Source organism: Oncorhynchus mykiss, chromosome 2, assembly GCF_013265735.2.
Source record: "Oncorhynchus mykiss isolate Arlee chromosome 2, USDA_OmykA_1.1, whole genome shotgun sequence".
Taxonomy (NCBI): Eukaryota; Metazoa; Chordata; class Actinopteri; order Salmoniformes; family Salmonidae; genus Oncorhynchus; species Oncorhynchus mykiss.
The window spans coordinates 12,955,322-12,975,050 of record NC_048566.1 but is presented as its reverse complement, the minus strand read 5'-3'; positions in this window follow the sequence as shown (position 1 = coordinate 12,975,050).

Sequence of the window (19,729 nt, the reverse complement as noted above, 5' to 3'; positions counted from 1 at the left end):
CTGTCTTGGCAGGAACTAATGGGGGTCCATAATAAACCCCAGGGAGAGTAACTGCTGCCTTGGCAGGAACTAATGGGGATCCATAATAAACTCCAGGAAGAGTAGCTGCTGCCTTGGCAGGAACTAATGGGGATCCATACTAAACCACAGGAAGAGTAGCTGCTGTATTGGCAGGAACTAATGGGGATCCATAATAAACCCCAGGAAGACTAGCTGCTGCCTTGGCAGGAACTAATGGGGATCCATAATACCCCAGGAAGAGTAGCTGCAGCCTTGGCAGGAACTAATGGGGATCCATAATAAACCCCAGGAAGAGTAGCTGCTGCCTTGACAGGAACTAATGGGTATCCATAATAAACCCCAGGAAGAGTAGCTGCTGCCTTGGCAGGAACTAATGGGGATCCATAATAAACCCCAGGAAGAGTAGCTGCTGCCTTGGCAGGAACTACTGGGGATCCATAATAAACTCCAGGAAGAGTAGCTGCTGCCTTGGCAGAAATTAATGGGGTTCCATAATAAACCCCAGGAAGAGTAGCTGCTGCCTTGGCAGGAACTAATGGGGATCCATAATAAACCTCAGGAAGAGTAGCTGCTGCCTTGGCAGGAACTAATGGAGATCCATAATAAACCCCAGGAAGAGTAGCTGCTGACTTGACAGGAACTAATGGGGATCCATAATAAACCCCAGGAAGAGTAGCTGCTGCCTTGGCAGGAACTAATGGGGATCCATAATACCCCAAGAAGAGTAGCTGCTGCCTTGGCAGGAACTAATGGGGATCCATAATACCCCAAGAAGAGTAGCTGCTGCCTTGGCAGGAACTAATGGGGATCCATAATAAACCCCAGGAAGAGTAGCTGCTGCCTTGGCAGAAACTAATGGGGATCCATAATAAACCCCAGGAAGAGTAGCTGCTGCCTTGGCAGGAACTAATGGGGATCCATAATAAACCCCAGGAAGAGTAGCTGCTGCCTTGGCAGGAACTAATGGGGATCCATACTAAACCACAGGAAGAGTAGCTGCTGTCTTGGAAGGAACTAATGGGGATCCATAGTAAACCCCAGGAAGACTAGCTGCTGCCTTGGCAGGAACTAATGGGGATCCATAATAAACCACGGGAAGACTAGCTGCTGCCTTGGCAGGAACTAATGGGGATCCATAATAACCCCAGGAAGAGTAGCTGCTGCATTGGCAGGAACTAATGGGGATCTATAATAAACTCCAGGAAGAGTAGCTGCTGCCTTGGCAGAAACTAATGGGGTTCCATAATAAACCCCAGGAAGAGTAGCTGCTGCCTTGACAGGAACTAATGGGGATCCATAATAAACCCCAGGAAGAGTTGCTGCTGCCTTGGCAGGAACTAATGGGATACATAATAAACCCCAGGAAGAGTAGCTGCTGTATTAACAGGAACTAATGGGGATCCATAATAAACCCCAGGAAGAGTAGCTGCTGCCTTGGCAGGAACTAATGGGGATCCATAATAAACCTCAGGAAGAGTAGCTGCTGCCTTGGCAGGAACTAATGGAGATCCATAATAAACCCCAGGAAGAGTAGCTGCTGCCTTGACAGGAACGAATGGGGATCCATAATAAACCCCAGGAAGAGTAGCTGCTGCCTTGGCAGGAACTAATGGGGATCCATAATAAACCCCAGGAAGAGTAGCTGCTGCCTTGGCAGGAACTAATGGGGATCCATAATAAACCCCAGGAAGAGTAGCTGCTGCCTTGGCAGGAACTAATGGGGATCCATAATAAACCACAGGAAGAGTAGCTGCTGCCTTGGCAGGAACTAATGGGGATCCATAATAAACCCCAGGAAGAGTAGCTGCTGCCTTGGCAGGAACTAATGGGGATCCATAATTAACCCCAGGAAGAGTAGCTGCTGCCTTGGCAGGAACTAATGGGGATCCATAATAAACCCCAGGAAGAGTAGCTGCTGCCTTGGCAGAAACTAATGGGGATCCATAATAAACCACAGGAAGAGTAGCTGCTGCCTTGGCAGGAACTAATGGGGATCCATAATAAACCCTAGGAAGAGTAGCTGCTGCCTTGACAGGAACTAATGGGAATCCATAATAAACCCCAGGAAGAGTAGCTGCTGCCTTGGCAGGAACTAATGGGGATCCATAATAAACCCCAGGACGAGTAGCTGCTGCCTTGGCAAGAACTAATGGGGATCCATAATAAACTCCAGGAAGAGTAGCTGCTGCCTTGGCAGAAACTAATGGGGTTCCATAATAAACCCCAGGAAGAGTAGCTGCTGCCTTGACAGGAACTAATGGGGATCCATAATAAACCCCAGGAAGAGTTGCTGCTGCCTTGGCAGGAACTAATGGGATACATAATAAACCCCAGGAAGAGTAGCTGCTGTATTAACAGGAACTAATGGGGATCCATAATAAACCCCAGGAAGAGTAGCTGCTGCCTTGGCAGGAACTAATGGGGATCCATAATAAACCCCAGGAAGAGTTGCTGCTGCCTTGGCAGGAACTAATGGGATACATAATAAACCCCAGGAAGAGTAGCTGCTGCCTTGGCAGGAACTAATGGGGATCCATAATAAACCCCAGGAAGAGTAGCTGCTGCCTTGGCAGGAACTAATGGGGATCCATAATAAACCCCAGGAAGAGTAGCTGCTGCCTTGGCAGGAACTAATGGGGATCCATAATAAACCCCAGGAAGAGTAGCTGCTGCCTTGACAGGAACTAATGGGTATCCATAATAAACCCCAGGAAGAGTAGCTGCTGCCTTGGCAGGAACTAATGGGGATCCATAATAAACCCCAGGAAGAGTAGCTGCTGCCTTGGCAGGAACTAATGGGGATCCATAATAAACTCCAGGAAGAGTAGCTGCTGCCTTGGCAGAAACTAATGGGGTTCCATAATAAACCCCAGGAAGAGTAGCTGCTGCCTTGGCAGGAACTAATGGGGATCCATAATAAACCTCAGGAAGAGTAGCTGCTGCCTTGGCAGGAACTAATGGAGATCCATAATAAACCCCAGGAAGAGTAGCTGCTGCCTTGACAGGAACTAATGGGGATCCATAATAAACCCCAGGAAGAGTAGCTGCTGCCTTGGCAGGAACTAATGGGGATCCATAATAAACCCCAGGAAGAGTAGCTGCTGCCTTGGCAGGAACTAATGGGGATCCATAATACCCCAAGAAGAGTAGCTGCTGCCTTGGCAGGAACTAATGGGGATCCATAATACCCCAAGAAGAGTAGCTGCTGCCTTGGCAGGAACTAATGGGGATCCATAATAAACCCCAGGAAGAGTAGCTGCTGCCTTGGCAGAAACTAATGGGGATCCATAATAACCCCAGGAAGAGTAGCTGCTGCATTGGCAGGAACTAATGGGGATCCATAATAAACTCCAGGAAGAGTAGCTGCTGCCTTGGCAGAAACTAATGGGGTTCCATAATAAACCCCAGGAAGACTAGCTGCTGCCTTGGCAGGAACTAATGGGGATCCATAATAAACCCCAGGAAGAGTAGCTGCTGCCTTGGCAGAAACTAATGGGGATCCATAATAAACCCCAGGAAGACTAGCTGCTGCCTTATCAGGAACTAAGGGGGTTCCATAATAAACCTCGGGAAGAGTAGCTGCTGCCTTGGCAGGAACTAATGAGGATCCATAATAAACCCCAGGAAGACTAGCTGCTGCCTTGGCAGGAACTAATGGGGATCCATAATAAACCCCAGGAAGAGTAGCTGCTGCCTTGGCAGGAACTAATGGGGATCCATAATAAACCCCAGGAAGAGTAGCTGCTGCCTTGGCAGGAACTAATGTGGATCCATAATAAACCCTAGGAAGACTAGCTGCTGCCTTGGCAGGAACTAATGGGGATCCATAATAAACCCCAGGAAGACTAGCTGCTGCCTTGGCAGGAACTAATGGAAATCCATAATAAACCCCAGGAAGACTAGCTGCTGCCTTGGCAGGAACTAACGGGGTTCCATAATAAACCTCAGGAATAGTAGCTGCTGCCTTGGCAGGAACTAATGGGGATCCATAATAAACCCCAGGAAGACTAGCTGCTGCCTTGGCAGGAACTAATGGGGATCCATAATAAACCCCAAGAAGAGTAGCTGCTGCCTTGGCAGAAACTAATGGGGATCCATAATAAACCCCAGGAAGACTAGCTGCTGCCTTGGCAGGAACTAATGGGGATCCATAATAAACACCAAGAAGAGTAGCTGCTGCCTTGGCAGAAACTAATGGGGATCCATAATAAACCCCAGGAAGACTAGCTGCTGCCTTGGCAGGAACTAATGGGGATCCATAATAAACCCCAGGAAGAGTAGCTGCTGCCATGGCAGAAACTAATGGGGATCCATAATAAACCCCAGGAAGAGTAGCTGCTGCCATGGCAGAAACTAATGGGGATCCATAATAAACCCCAGGAAGACTAGCTGCTGCCTTGGCAGGAACTAATGGGGATCCATAATAAATCCCAGGAAGAGTAGCTGCTGCCATGGCAGAAACTAATGGGGATCCATAATAAACCCCAGGAAGACTAGCTGCTGCCTTATCAGGATCTAATGGGGTTCCATAATAAACCCCAGGAAGAGTAGTTGCTGCCTTGGCAGGAACTAATGGGGATCCATAATAAACCTCAGGAAGAGTAGCTGCTGCCTTGGCAGGAACTAATGGGGGTCCATAATAAACCCCAGGAAGAGTAGCTGCTGCCTTGGCAGGAACTAATGGGAATCCATAATAAACCCAGGAAGAGTAGCTGCTGTCCTGGCAGGAACTAATGGGGATCCATAATAAACCCCAGAAAGAGTAGCTGCTACCTTGGCAGAAACTAATGGGGGTCCATAATAAACCCCAGGAAGAGTAGCTGCTGCCTTGGCAGAAACTAATGGGGATCCATAATAAACCCCAGGAAGACTAGCTGCTGCCTTGGCAGGAACTAATGGGGATCCATAAGAAAACCCCAAGAAGAGTAGCTGCTACCATGGTAGAAACTAATGGGGATCCATAATAAACCCCAGGAAGACTAGCTGCTGCCTTATCAGGAACTAATGGGGATCCATAATAAACCCCAGGAAGACTAGCTGCTGCATTGGCAGGAACTAATGGGGTTCCGTAATAAACCCCAGGAAGAGTAGTTGCTGCCTTGGCAGGAACTAATGGGGATCCATAATAAACCCCAGGAAGAGTAGCTGCTGCCTTGGCAGGAACTAATGGAGATCCATAATAAACCCCAGAAAGACTAGCTGCTGCCTTGGCAGGAACTAATGGGGATCCATAATAAACCCCAGGAAGACTAGCTGCTGCCTTATCAGGAACTAATGGGGTTCCATAATAAACCTCAGGAAGAGTAGCTGCTGCCTTGGCAGGAACTAATGGGGATCCATAATAAACCCCAGGAAGACTAGCTGCTGCCTTGGCAGGGGGATCCATAATAAACCCCAAGAAGAGTAGCTGCTGCCTTGGCATGAACTAAAGGGGATCCATAATAAACCCCAGGAAAAGTAGCTGCTGCCTTGGCAGGAACTAATGGGGATCCATAATAAACCCCAGAAAGAGTAGCTGCTGCCTTGGCAGAAACTAATGGGGGTCCATATTAAACCCCAGGAAGAGTAGCTGCTGCCTTGGCAGAAACTAATGGGGATCCATAATAAACCCCAGGAAGACTAGCTGCTGCCTTGGCAGGAACTAATGGGGATCCATAATAAACCCCAGGAAGACTAGCTGCTGCCTTGGCAGGAACTAATGGGGATCCATAATAAACCCCAAGAAGAGTAGCTGCTGCCTTGGCATGAACTAAAGGGGATCCATAATAATCCCCAGGAAAAGTAGCAGCTGCCTTGGCAGGAACTAATGGGGATCCATAATAAACCCCAGGAAGAGTAGCTGCTGCCTTGGCAGAAACTAATGGGGGTCCATAATAAACCCCAGGAAGAGTAGCTGCTGCCTTGGCAGAAACTAATGGGGATCCATAATAAACCCCAGGAAGACTAGCTGCTGCCTTGGCAGGAACTAATGGGGATCCATAATAAACCCCAGGAAGAGTAGCTGCTGCCATGGCAGAAACTAATGGGGATCCATAATAAACCCCAGGAAGACTAGCTGCTGCCTTATCAGGAACTAATGGGGATCCATAATAAACCCCAGGAAGAGTAGCTGCTGCATTGGCAGGAACTAATTGGGTTCCATAATAAACCCCAGGAAGAGTAGTTGCTGCCTTGGCAGGAACTAATGGGGATCCATAATAAACCTCAGGAAGAGTAGCTGCTGCCTTGGCAGGAACTAATGGGGGTCCAGAATAAACCCCAGGAAGAGTAGCTGCTGCCTTGGCAGGAACTAATGGGAATCCATAATAAACCCAGGAAGAGTAGCTGCTGTCCTGGCAGGAACTAATGGGGATCCATAATAAACCACAGGAAGAGTAGCTGCTTTCTTGGCAGAAACTAACGGGGTTCCATAATAAACCTCAGGAATAGTAGCTGCTGCCTTGGCAGGAACTAATGGGGATCCATAATAAACCCCAGGAAGACTAGCTGCTGCCTTGGCAGGAACTAATGGGGATCCATAATAAACCCCAAGAAGAGTAGCTGCTGCCTTGGCATGAACTAAAGGGGATCCATAATAAACCCCAGGAAAAGTAGCTGCTGCCTTGGCAGGAACTAATGGGGATCCATAATAAACCCCAGAAAGAGCAGCTGCTGCCTTGGCAGAAACTAATGGGGGTCCATAATAAACCCCAGGAAGAGTAGCTGCTGCCTTGGCAGAAACTAATGGGGATCCATAATAAACCCCAGGAAGACTAGCTGCTGCCTTGGCAGGAACTAATGGGGATCCATAATAAACCCCAGGAAGAGTAGCTGCTGCCATGGCAGAAACTAATGGGGATCCATAATAAACCCCAGGAAGACTAGCTGCTGCCTTAACAGGAACTAATGGGGTTCCATAATAAACCCCAGGAAGAGTAGTTGCTGCCTTGGCAGGAACTAATGGGGATCCATAATAAACCTCAGGAAGAGTAGCTGCTGCCTTGGCAGAAACTAATGGGGATCCATAATAAACCCCAGGAAGACTAGCTGCTGCCTTGGCAGGAACTAATGGGGATCCATAATAAACCCCAGGAAGAGTAGCTGCTACCTTGGCAGAAACTAATGGGGATCCATAATAAACCCCAGGAAGACTAGCTGCTGCCTTGGCAGGAACTAATGGGGATCCATAATAAACCCCAGAAAGAGTAGCTGCTACCTTGGCAGAAACTAATGGGGGTCCATAATAAACCCCAGGAAGAGTAGCTGCTGCCTTGGCAGAAACTAATGGGGATCCATAATAAACCCCAGGAAGACTAGCTGCTGCCTTGGCAGGAACTAATGGGGATCCATAAGAAAACCCCAAGAAGAGTAGCTGCTACCATGGCAGAAACTAATGGGGATCCATAATAAACCCCAGGAAGACTAGCTGCTGCCTTATCAGGAACTAATGTGGATCCATAATAAACCCCAGGAAGAGTAGCTGCTGCATTGGCAGGAACTAATGGGGTTCCAAAATAAACCCCAGGAAGAGTAGTTGCTGCCTTGGCAGGAACTAATGGGGATCCATAATAAACCCCAGGAAGAGTAGCTGCTGCCTTGGCAGGAACTAATGGGGATCCATAATAAACCCCAGAAAGACTAGCTGCTGCCTTGGCAGGAACTAATGGGGATCCATAATAAACCCCAGGAAGACTAGCTGCTGCCTTGGCAGGAACTAATGGGGATCCATAATAAACTACGGGAAGAGTAGCTGCTGTCTTGGCAGGAACTAATGGGGATCCATAATAAACCCCAGGAAGACTAGCTGCTGCCTTGGCAGGAACTAATGGGGATCCATAATAAACCCCAGGAAGAGTAGCTGCTGCCTTGGCAGAAACTAATGGGGATCCATAATAAACCCCAGGAAGACTAGCTGCTGCCTTATCAGGAACTAATGGGGTTCCATAATAAACCTCAGGAAGAGTAGCTGCTGCCTTGGCAGGAACTAATGAGGATCCATAATAAACCCCAGGAAGACTAGCTGCTGCCTTGGCAGGAACTAATGGGGATCCATAATAAACCCCAGGAAGAGTAGCTGCTGCCTTGGCAGGAACTAATGGGGATCCATAATAAACCCCAGGAAGAGTAGCTGCTGCCTTGGCAGGAACTAATGTGGATCCATAATAAACCCTAGGAAGACTAGCTGCTGCCTTGGCAGGAACTAATGGGGATCCATAATAAACCCCAGGAAGACTAGCTGCTGCCTTGGCAGGAACTAATGGAAATCCATAATAAACCCCAGGAAGACTAGCTGCTGCCTTGGCAGGAACTAACGGGGTTCCATAATAAACCTCAGGAATAGTAGCTGCTGCCTTGGCAGGAACTAATGGGGATCCATAATAAACCACAGGAAGAGTAGCTGCTGTCTTGGCAGAAACTAACGGGGTTCCATAATAAACCTCAGGAATAGTAGCTGCTGCCTTGGCAGGAACTAATGGGGATCCATAATAAACCCCAGGAAGACTAGCTGCTGCCTTGGCAGGAACTAATGGGGATCCATAATAAACCCCAAGAAGAGTAGCTGCTGCCTTGGCATGAACTAAAGGGGATCCATAATAAACCCCAGGAAAAGTAGCTGCTGCCTTGGCAGGAACTAATGGGGATCCATAATAAACCCCAGAAAGAGTAGCTGCTGCCTTGGCAGAAACTAATGGGGGTCCATAATAAACCCCAGGAAGAGTAGCTGCTGCCTTGGCAGAAACTAATGGGGATCCATAATAAACCCCAGGAAGACTAGCTGCCGCCTTGGCAGGAACTAATGGGGATCCATAATAAACCCCAGGAAGAGTAGCTGCTGCCATGGCAGAAACTAATGGGGATCCATAATAAACCCCAGGAAGACTAGCTGCTGCCTTAACAGGAACTAATGGGGTTCCATAATAAACCCCAGGAAGAGTAGTTGCTGCCTTGGCAGGAACTAATGGGGATCCATAATAAACCTCAGGAAGAGTAGCTGCTGCCTTGGCAGGAACTAATGGGGGTCCATAATAAACCCCAGGAAGAGTAGCTGCTGCCTTGGCAGGAACTAATGGGAATCCATAATAAACCCAGGAAGAGTAGCTGCTGTCCTGGCAGGAACTAATGGGGATCCATAATAAACCACAGGAAGAGTAGCTGCTGTCTTGGCAGAAACTAATGGGGATCCATAATAAACCCCAGGAAGAATAGCTGCTGCCTTGGCAGAAACTAATGGGGATCCATAATAAACCCCAGGAAGAGTAGCTGCTGCCTTGGCAGAAACTAATGGGGATCCATAATAAACCCCAGGAAGACTAGCTGCTGCCTTGGCAGGAACTAATGGGGATCCATAATAAACCCCAGGAAGAGTAGCTGCTACCTTGGCAGAAACTAATGGGGATCCATAATAAACCCCAGGAAGACTAGCTGCTGCCTTGGCAGGAACTAATGGGGATCCATAATAAACCCCAGAAAGAGTAGCTGCTACCTTGGCAGAAACTAATGGGGGTCCATAATAAACCCCAGGAAGAGTAGCTGCTGCCTTGGCAGAAACTAATGGGGATCCATAATAAACCCCAGGAAGACTAGCTGCTGCCTTGGCAGGAACTAATGGGGATCCATAAGAAAACCCCAAGAAGAGTAGCTGCTACCATGGCAGAAACTAATGGGGATCCATAATAAACCCCAGGAAGACTAGCTGCTGCCTTATCAGGAACGAATGTGGATCCATAATAAACCCCAGGAAGAGTAGCTGCTGCATTGGCAGGAACTAATGGGGTTCCAAAATAAACCCCAGGAAGAGTAGTTGCTGCCTTGGCAGGAACTAATGGGGATCCATAATAAACCCCAGGAAGAGTAGCTGCTGCCTTGGCAGGAACTAATGGGGATCCATAATAAACCCCAGAAAGACTAGCTGCTGCCTTGGCAGGAACTAATGGGGATCCATAATAAACCCCAGGAAGACTAGCTGCTGCCTTGGCAGGAACTAATGGGGATCCATAATAAACTACGGGAAGAGTAGCTGCTGTCTTGGCAGGAACTAATGGGGATCCATAATAAACCCCAGGAAGACTAGCTGCTGCCTTGGCAGGAACTAATGGGGATCCATAATAAACCCCAGGAAGAGTAGCTGCTGCCTTGGCAGAAACTAATGGGGATCCATAATAAACCCCAGGAAGACTAGCTGCTGCCTTATCAGGAACTAATGGGGTTCCATAATAAACCTCAGGAAGAGTAGCTGCTGCCTTGGCAGGAACTAATGAGGATCCATAATAAACCCCAGGAAGACTAGCTGCTGCCTTGGCAGGAACTAATGGGGATCCATAATAAACCCCAGGAAGAGTAGCTGCTGCCTTGGCAGGAACTAATGGGGATCCATAATAAACCCCAGGAAGAGTAGCTGCTGCCTTGGCAGGAACTAATGGGGATCCATAATAAACCCCAGGAAGAGTAGCTGCTGCCTTGGCAGGAACTAATGTGGATCCATAATAAACCCTAGGAAGACTAGCTGCTGCCTTGGCAGGAACTAATGGGGATCCATAATAAACCCCAGGAAGACTAGCTGCTGCCTTGGCAGGAACTAATGGAAATCCATAATAAACCCCAGGAAGACTAGCTGCTGCCTTGGCAGGAACTAACGGGGTTCCATAATAAACCTCAGGAATAGTAGCTGCTGCCTTGGCAGGAACTAATGGGGATCCATAATAAACCCCAGGAAGACTAGCTGCTGCCTTGGCAGGAACTAATGGGGATCCATAATAAACCCCAAGAAGAGTAGCTGCTGCCTTGGCATGAACTAAAGGGGATCCATAATAAACCCCAGGAAAAGTAGCTGCTGCCTTGGCAGGAACTAATGGGGATCCATAATAAACCCCAGAAAGAGTAGCTGCTGCCTTGGCAGAAACTAATGGGGGTCCATAATAAACCCCAGGAAGAGTAGCTGCTGCCTTGGCAGAAACTAATGGGGATCCATAATAAACCCCAGGAAGACTAGCTGCTGCCTTGGCAGGAACTAATGGGGATCCATAATAAACCCCAGGAAGAGTAGCTGCTGCCATGGCAGAAACTAATGGGGATCCATAATAAACCCCAGGAAGACTAGCTGCTGCCTTATCAGGAACTAATGGGGATCCATAATAAACCCCAGGAAGAGTAGCTGCTGCATTGGCAGGAACTAATGGGGTTCCATAATAAACCCCAGGAAGAGTAGTTGCTGCCTTGGCAGGAACTAATGGGGATCCATAAAAAACCTCAGGAAGAGTAGCTGCTGCCTTGGCAGGAACTAATGGGGGTCCATAATAAACCCCAGGAAGAGTAGCTGCTGCCTTGGCAGGAACTAATGGGAATCCATAATAAACCCAGGAAGAGTAGCTGCTGTCCTGGCAGGAACTAATGGGGATCCATAATAAACCACAGGAAGAGTAGCTGCTGTCTTGGCAGAAACTAATGGGGATCCATAATAAACCCCAGGAAGAATAGCTGCTGCCTTGGCAGAAACTAATGGGGATCCATAATAAACCCCAGGAAGAGTAGCTGCTGCCTTGGCAGAAACTAATGGGGATCCATAATAAACCCCAGGAAGACTAGCTGCTGCCTTGGCAGGAACTAATGGGGATCCATAATAAACCCCAGGAAGAGTAGCTGCTACCTTGGCAGAAACTAATGGGGATCCATAATAAACCCCAGGAAGACTAGCTGCTGCCTTGGCAGGAACTAATGGGGATCCATAATAAACCCCAGAAAGCGTAGCTGCTACCTTGGCAGAAACTAATGGGGGTCCATAATAAACCCCAGGAAGAGTAGCTGCTGCCTTGGCAGAAACTAATGGGGATCCATAATAAACCCCAGGAAGACTAGCTGCTGCCTTGGCAGGAACTAATGGGGATCCATAAGAAAACCCCAAGAAGAGTAGCTGCTACGATGGCAGAAACTAATGGGGATCCATAATAAACCCCAGGAAGACTAGCTGCTGCCTTATCAGGAACTAATGTGGATCCATAATAAACCCCAGGAAGAGTAGCTGCTGCATTGGCAGGAACTAATGGGGTTCCATAATAAACCCCAGGAAGAGTAGTTGCTGCCTTGGCAGGAACTAATGGGGATCCATAATAAACCCCAGGAAGAGTAGCTGCTGCCTTGGCAGGAACTAATGGGGATCCATAATAAACCCCAGAAAGACTAGCTGCTGCCTTGGCAGGAACTAATGGGGATCCATAATAAACCCCAGGAAGACTAGCTGCTGCCTTGGCAGGAACTAATGGGGATCCATAATAAACTACGGGAAGAGTAGCTGCTGTCTTGGCAGGAACTAATGGGGATCCATAATAAACCCCAGGAAGACTAGCTGCTGCCTTATCAGGAACTAATGTGGATCCATAATAAACCCCAGGAAGAGTAGCTGCTGCATTGGCAGGAACTAATGGGGTTCCATAATAAACCCCAGGAAGAGTAGTTGCTGCCTTGGCAGGAACTAATGGGGATCCATAATAAACCCCAGGAAGAGTAGCTGCTGCCTTGGCAGGAACTAATGGGGATCCATAATAAACCCCAGGAAGAGTAGCTGCTGCCTTGGCAGAAACTAATGGGGATCCATAATAAACCCCAGGAAGACTAGCTGCTGCCTTATCAGGAACTAATGGGGTTCCATAATAAACCTCAGGAAGAGTAGCTGCTGCCTTGGCAGGAACTAATGAGGATCCATAATAAACCCCAGGAAGACTAGCTGCTGCCTTGGCAGGAACTAATGGGGATCCATAATAAACCCCAGGAAGAGTAGCTGCTGCCTTGGCAGGAACTAATGGGGATCCATAATAAACCCCAGGAAGAGTAGCTGCTGCCTTGGCAGGAACTAATGTGGATCCATAATAAACCCTAGGAAGACTAGCTGCTGCCTTGGCAGGAACTAATGGGGATCCATAATAAACCCCAGGAAGACTAGCTGCTGCCTTGGCAGGAACTAATGGAAATCCATAATAAACCCCAGGAAGACTAGCTGCTGCCTTGGCAGGAACTAACGGGGTTCCATAATAAACCTCAGGAATAGTAGCTGCTGCCTTGGCAGGAACTAATGGGGGTCCATAATAAACCCCAGGAAGAGTAGCTGCTGCCTTGGCAGGAACTAATGGGAATCCATAATAAACCCAGGAAGAGTAGCTGCTGTCCTGGCAGGAACTAATGGGGATCCATAATAAACCACAGGAAGAGTAGCTGCTGTCTTGGCAGAAACTAATGGGGATCCATAATAAACCCCAGGAAGAATAGCTGCTGCCTTGGCAGAAACTAATGGGGATCCATAATAAACCCCAGGAAGAGTAGCTGCTGCCTTGGCAGAAACTAATGGGGACCCATAATAAACCCCAGGAAGACTAGCTGCTGCCTTGGCAGGAACTAATGGGGATCCATAATAAACCCCAGGAAGAGTAGCTGCTACCTTGGCAGAAACTAATGGGGATCCATAATAAACCCCAGGAAGACTAGCTGCTGCCTTGGCAGGAACTAATGGGGATCCATAATAAACCCCTGAAAGAGTAGCTGCTACCTTGGCAGAAACTAATGGGGGTCCATAATAAACCCCAGGAAGAGTAGCTGCTGCCTTGGCAGAAACTAATGGGGATCCATAATAAACCCCAGGAAGACTAGCTGCTGCCTTGGCAGGAACTAATGGGGATGCATAAGAAAACCCCAAGAAGAGTAGCTGCTACCATGGCAGAAACTAATGGGGATCCATAATAAACCCCAGGAAGACTAGCTGCTGCCTTATCAGGAACTAATGGGGATCCATAATAAACCCCAGGAAGAGTAGCTGCTGCATTGGCAGGAACTAATGGGGTTCCATAATAAACCCCAGGAAGAGTAGTTGCTGTCTTGGCAGGAACTAATGGGGATCCATAATAAACCCCAGGAAGAGTAGCTGCTGCCTTGGCAGGAACTAATGGGGATCCATAATAAACCCCAGAAAGACTAGCTGCTGCCTTGGCAGGAACTAATGGGGATCCATAATAAACCCCAGGAAGAGTAGCTGCTGCATTGGCAGGAACTAATGGGGTTCCATAACAAACCCCAGGAAGAGTAGTTGCTGCTTTGGCAGGAACTAATGGGGATCCATAATAAACCCCAAGAAGAGTAGCTGCTGCCTTGGCAGGAACTAATGGGGTTCCATAATAAACCCCAGGAAGAGTAGCTGCTGCCTTGGCAGGAACTAATGGGGATCCATAATAAACCCCAGGAAGAGTAGCTGCTGCCTTGGCAGGAACTAATGGGGATCCATAATAAACCCCAGAAAGACTAGCTGCTGCCTTGGCAGGAACTAATGGGGATCCATAATAAACCCCAGGAAGAGTAGCTGCTGCCTTGGCAGGAACTAATGGGGAACCATAATAAACCCCAGGAAGACTAGCTGCTGCCTTGGCAGGAACCAATGGGGATCCATAATAAACCTCAGGAAGAGTAGCTGCTGCCTTGGCAGGAACTAATGGGGGTCCATAATAAACCCCAGGAAGAGTAGCTGCTGCCTTGGCAGGAACTAATGGGAATCCATAATAAACCCAGGAAGAGTAGCTGCTGCCCTGGCAGGAACTAATGGGGATCCATAAATAACCACAGGAAGAGTAGCTGCTGTCTTGGCAGGAACTAATGGGGGTCTATAATAAACCCCAGGAAGAGTAGCTGCTGCCTTGGCAGGAACTAATGGGGATCCATAATAAACTCCAGGAAGAGTAGCTGCTGCCTTGGCAGGAACTAATGGGGATCCATACTAAACCACAGGAAGAGTAGCTGCTGTCTTGTCAGGAACTAATGGGGATCCATAATAAACCCCAGGAAGACTAGCTGCTGCCTTGGCAGGAACTAATGGGGATCCATAACAAACCCCAGGAAGAGTAGCTGCTACCTTGGCAGAAACTAATGGGGATATATAATAAACCCCATGAAAACTAGCTGCTGCCTTGGCAGGAACTAATGGGGATCCATAATAAACCCCAGGAAGACTAGCTGCTGCCTTATCAGGAACTAATGTGGATCCATAATAAACCCCAGGAAGAGTAGCTGCTGCATTGGCAGGAACTAATGGGGTTCCATAATAAACCCCAGGAAGAGTAGTTGCTGCCTTGGCAGGAACTGATGGGGATCCATAATAAACCCCAGGAAGAGTAGCTGCTGCCTTGGCAGGAACTAATGGGGATCCATAATAAACCCCAGAAAGACTAGCTGCTGCCTTGGCAGGAACTAATGGGGATCCATAATAAACCCCAGGAAGACTAGCTGCTGCCTTGGCAGGAACTAATGGGGATCCATAATAAACTACGGGAAGAGTAGCTGCTGTCTTGGCAGGAACTAATGGGGATCCATAATAAACCCCAGGAAGACTAGCTGCTGCCTTATCAGGAACTAATGTGGATCCATAATAAACCCCAGGAAGAGTAGCTGCTGCATTGGCAGGAACTAATGGGGTTCCATAATAAACCCCAGGAAGAGTAGTTGCTGCCTTGGCAGGAACTAATGGGGATCCATAATAAACCCCAGGAAGAGTAGCTGCTGCCTTGGCAGGAACTAATGGGGATCCATAATAAACCCCAGGAAGAGTAGCTGCTGCCTTGGCAGAAACTAATGGGGATCCATAATAAACCCCAGGAAGACTAGCTGCTGCCTTATCAGGAACTAATGGGGTTCCATAATAAACCTCAGGAAGAGTAGCTGCTGCCTTGGCAGGAACTAATGAGGATCCATAATAAACCCCAGGAAGACTAGCTGCTGCCTTGGCAGGAACTAATGGGGATCCATAATAAACCCCAGGAAGAGTAGCTGCTGCCTTGGCAGGAACTAATGGGGATCCATAATAAACCCCAGGAAGAGTAGCTGCTGCCTTGGCAGGAACTAATGTGGATCCATAATAAACCCTAGGAAGACTAGCTGCTGCCTTGGCAGGAACTAATGGGGATCCATAATAAACCCCAGGAAGACTAGCTGCTGCCTTGGCAGGAACTAATGGAAATCCATAATAAACCCCAGGAAGACTAGCTGCTGCCTTGGCAGGAACTAACGGGGTTCCATAATAAACCTCAGGAATAGTAGCTGCTGCCTTGGCAGGAACTAATGGGGATCCATAATAAACCCCAGGAAGACTAGCTGCTGCCTTGGCAGGAACTAATGGGGATCCATAATAAACCCCAAGAAGAGTAGCTGCTGCCTTGGCATGAACTAAAGGGGATCCATAATAAACCCCAGGAAAAGTAGCTGCTGCCTTGGCAGGAACTAATGGGGATCCATAATAAACCCCAGAAAGAGTAGCTGCTGCCTTGGCAGAAACTAATGGGGGTCCATAATAAACCCCAGGAAGAGTAGCTGCTGCCTTGGCAGAAACTAATGGGGATCCATAATAAACCCCAGGAAGACTAGCTGCTGCCTTGGCAGGAACTAATGGGGATCCATAATAAACCCCAGGAAGAGTAGCTGCTGCCATGGCAGAAACTAATGGGGATCCATAATAAACCCCAGGAAGACTAGCTGCTGCCTTATCAGGAACTAATGGGGATCCATAATAAACCCCAGGAAGAGTAGCTGCTGCATTGGCAGGAACTAATGGGGTTCCATAATAAACCCCAGGAAGAGTAGTTGCTGCCTTGGCAGGAACTAATGGGGATCCATAATAAACCTCAGGAAGAGTAGCTGCTGCCTTGGCAGGAACTAATGGGGGTCCATAATAAACCCCAGGAAGAGTAGCTGCTGCCTTGGCAGGAACTAATGGGAATCCATAATAAACCCAGGAAGAGTAGCTGCTGTCCTGGCAGGAACTAATGGGGATCCATAATAAACCACAGGAAGAGTAGCTGCTGTCTTGGCAGAAACTAATGGGGATCCATAATAAACCCCAGGAAGAATAGCTGCTGCCTTGGCAGAAACTAATGGGGATCCATAATAAACCCCAGGAAGAGTAGCTGCTGCCTTGGCAGAAACTAATGGGGATCCATAATAAACCCCAGGAAGAGTAGCTGCTACCTTGGCAGAAACTAATGGGGATCCATAATAAACCCCAGGAAGACTAGCTGCTGCCTTGGCAGGAACTAATGGGGATCCATAATAAACCCCTGAAAGAGTAGCTGCTACCTTGGCAGAAACTAATGGGGGTCCATAATAAACCCCAGGAAGAGTAGCTGCTGCCTTGGCAGAAACTAATGGGGATCCATAATAAACCCCAGGAAGACTAGCTGCTGCCTTGGCAGGAACTAATGGGGATGCATAAGAAAACCCCAAGAAGAGTAGCTGCTACCATGGCAGAAACTAATGGGGATCCATAATAAACCCCAGGAAGACTAGCTGCTGCCTTATCAGGAACTAATGGGGATCCATAATAAACCCCAGGAAGAGTAGCTGCTGCATTGGCAGGAACTAATGGGGTTCCATAATAAACCCCAGGAAGAGTAGTTGCTGTCTTGGCAGGAACTAATGGGGATCCATAATAAACCCCAGGAAGAGTAGCTGCTGCCTTGGCAGGAACTAATGGGGATCCATAATAAACCCCAGAAAGACTAGCTGCTGCCTTGGCAGGAACTAATGGGGATCCATAATAAACCCCAGGAAGAGTAGCTGCTGCATTGGCAGGAACTAATGGGGTTCCATAACAAACCCCAGGAAGAGTAGTTGCTGCTTTGGCAGGAACTAATGGGGATCCATAATAAACCCCAAGAAGAGTAGCTGCTGCCTTGGCAGGAACTAATGGGGTTCCATAATAAACCCCAGGAAGAGTAGCTGCTGCCTTGGCAGGAACTAATGGGGATCCATAATAAACCCCAGGAAGAGTAGCTGCTGCCTTGGCAGGAACTAATGGGGATCCATAATAAACCCCAGAAAGACTAGCTGCTGCCTTGGCAGGAACTAATGGGGATCCATAATAAACCCCAGGAAGAGTAGCTGCTGCCTTGGCAGGAACTAATGGGGAACCATAATAAACCCCAGGAAGACTAGCTGCTGCCTTGGCAGGAACCAATGGGGATCCATAATAAACCTCAGGAAGAGTAGCTGCTGCCTTGGCAGGAACTTATGGGGGTCCATAATAAACCCCAGGAAGAGTAGCTGCTGCCTTGGCAGGAACTAATGGGAATCCATAATAAACCCAGGAAGAGTAGCTGCTGCCCTGGCAGGAACTAATGGGGATCCATAAATAACCACAGGAAGAGTAGCTGCTGTCTTGGCAGGAACTAATGGGGGTCTATAATAAACCCCAGGAAGAGTAGCTGCTGCCTTGGCAGGAACTAATGGGGATCCATAATAAACTCCAGGAAGAGTAGCTGCTGCCTTGGCAGGAACTAATGGGGATCCATACTAAACCACAGGAAGAGTAGCTGCTGTCTTGTCAGGAACTAATGGGGATCCATAATAAACCCCAGGAAGACTAGCTGCTGCCTTGGCAGGAACTAATGGGGATCCATAATAAACCCCAGGAAGAGTAGCTGCTACCTTGGCAGAAACTCAATCAATCAATCAAATTTATTTTATATAGCCCTTCGTACATCAGCTGATATCTCAAAGTGCTGTACAGAAACCCAGCCTAAAACCCCAAACAGCAAGCAATGCAGGTGAAGAAGCACGGTGGCTAGGAAAAACTCCCTAGAAAGGCCAAAACCTAGGAAGAAACCTAGAGAGGAACCAGGCTATGTGGGGTGGCCAGTCCTCTTCTGGCTGTGCCGGGTGGAGATTATAACAAAACATGGTCAAGATGTTCAAATGTTCATAAATGACCAGCATGGTCGAATAATAATAAGGCAGAATAGTTGAAACTGGAGCAGCAGCACAGTCAGGTGGACTGGGGACAGCAAGGAGTCATCATGTCAGGTATTCCTGGGGCATGGTCCTAGGGCTCAGGTCAGTTGAAACTGGAGCAGCAGCACAGCCAGGTGGACTGGGGACAGCAAGGAGTCATCATGTCAGGTAGTCCTGGGGCATGGTCCTAGGGCTCAGGTCCTCCGAGAGAGAGAAAGAGAGAAGGAGAGAATTAGAGAACGCACACTTAGATTCACACAGGACACCGAATAGGACAGGAGAAGTACTCCAGATATAACAAACTGACCCTAGCCCCCCGACACATAAACTACTGCAGCATAAATACTGGAGGCTGAGACAGGAGGGGTCAGGAGACACTGTGGCCCACTCCGAGGACACCCCCGGACAGGGCCAAACAGGAAGGATATAACCCCACCCACTTTGCCAAAGCACAGCCCCCACACCACTAGAGGGATATCTTCAACCACCAACTTACCATCCTGAGACAAGGCTGAGTATAGCCCACAAAGACCTCCGCCACGGCACAACTTAAGGGGGGGGGGGGGGGGGGGGGGCGCCAACCCAGACAGGATGACCACATCAGTGACTCAACCCACTCAGGTGACGCACCTCCTCCAGGGACGGCATGAGAGAGCCCCAGTAAAGCCAGTGACTCAGCCCCTGTAATAGGGTTAGAGGCAGAGAATCCCAGTGGAAAGAGGGGAACCGGCCAGGCAGAGACAGCAAGGGTGGTTCGTTGCTCCAGAGCCTTTCCGTTCACCCTCCCACTCCTGGGCCAGACTACACTCAATCATATGACCCACTGAAGAGATGAGTCTTCAGTAGAGACTTAAAGGTTGAGACCGAGTTTGCGTCTCTGACATGGGTAGGCAGACCGTTCCATAAAAATGGAGCTCTATAGGAGAAAGCCCTGCCTCCAGCTGTTTGCTTAAAAATTCTAGGGACAATTAGGAGGCCT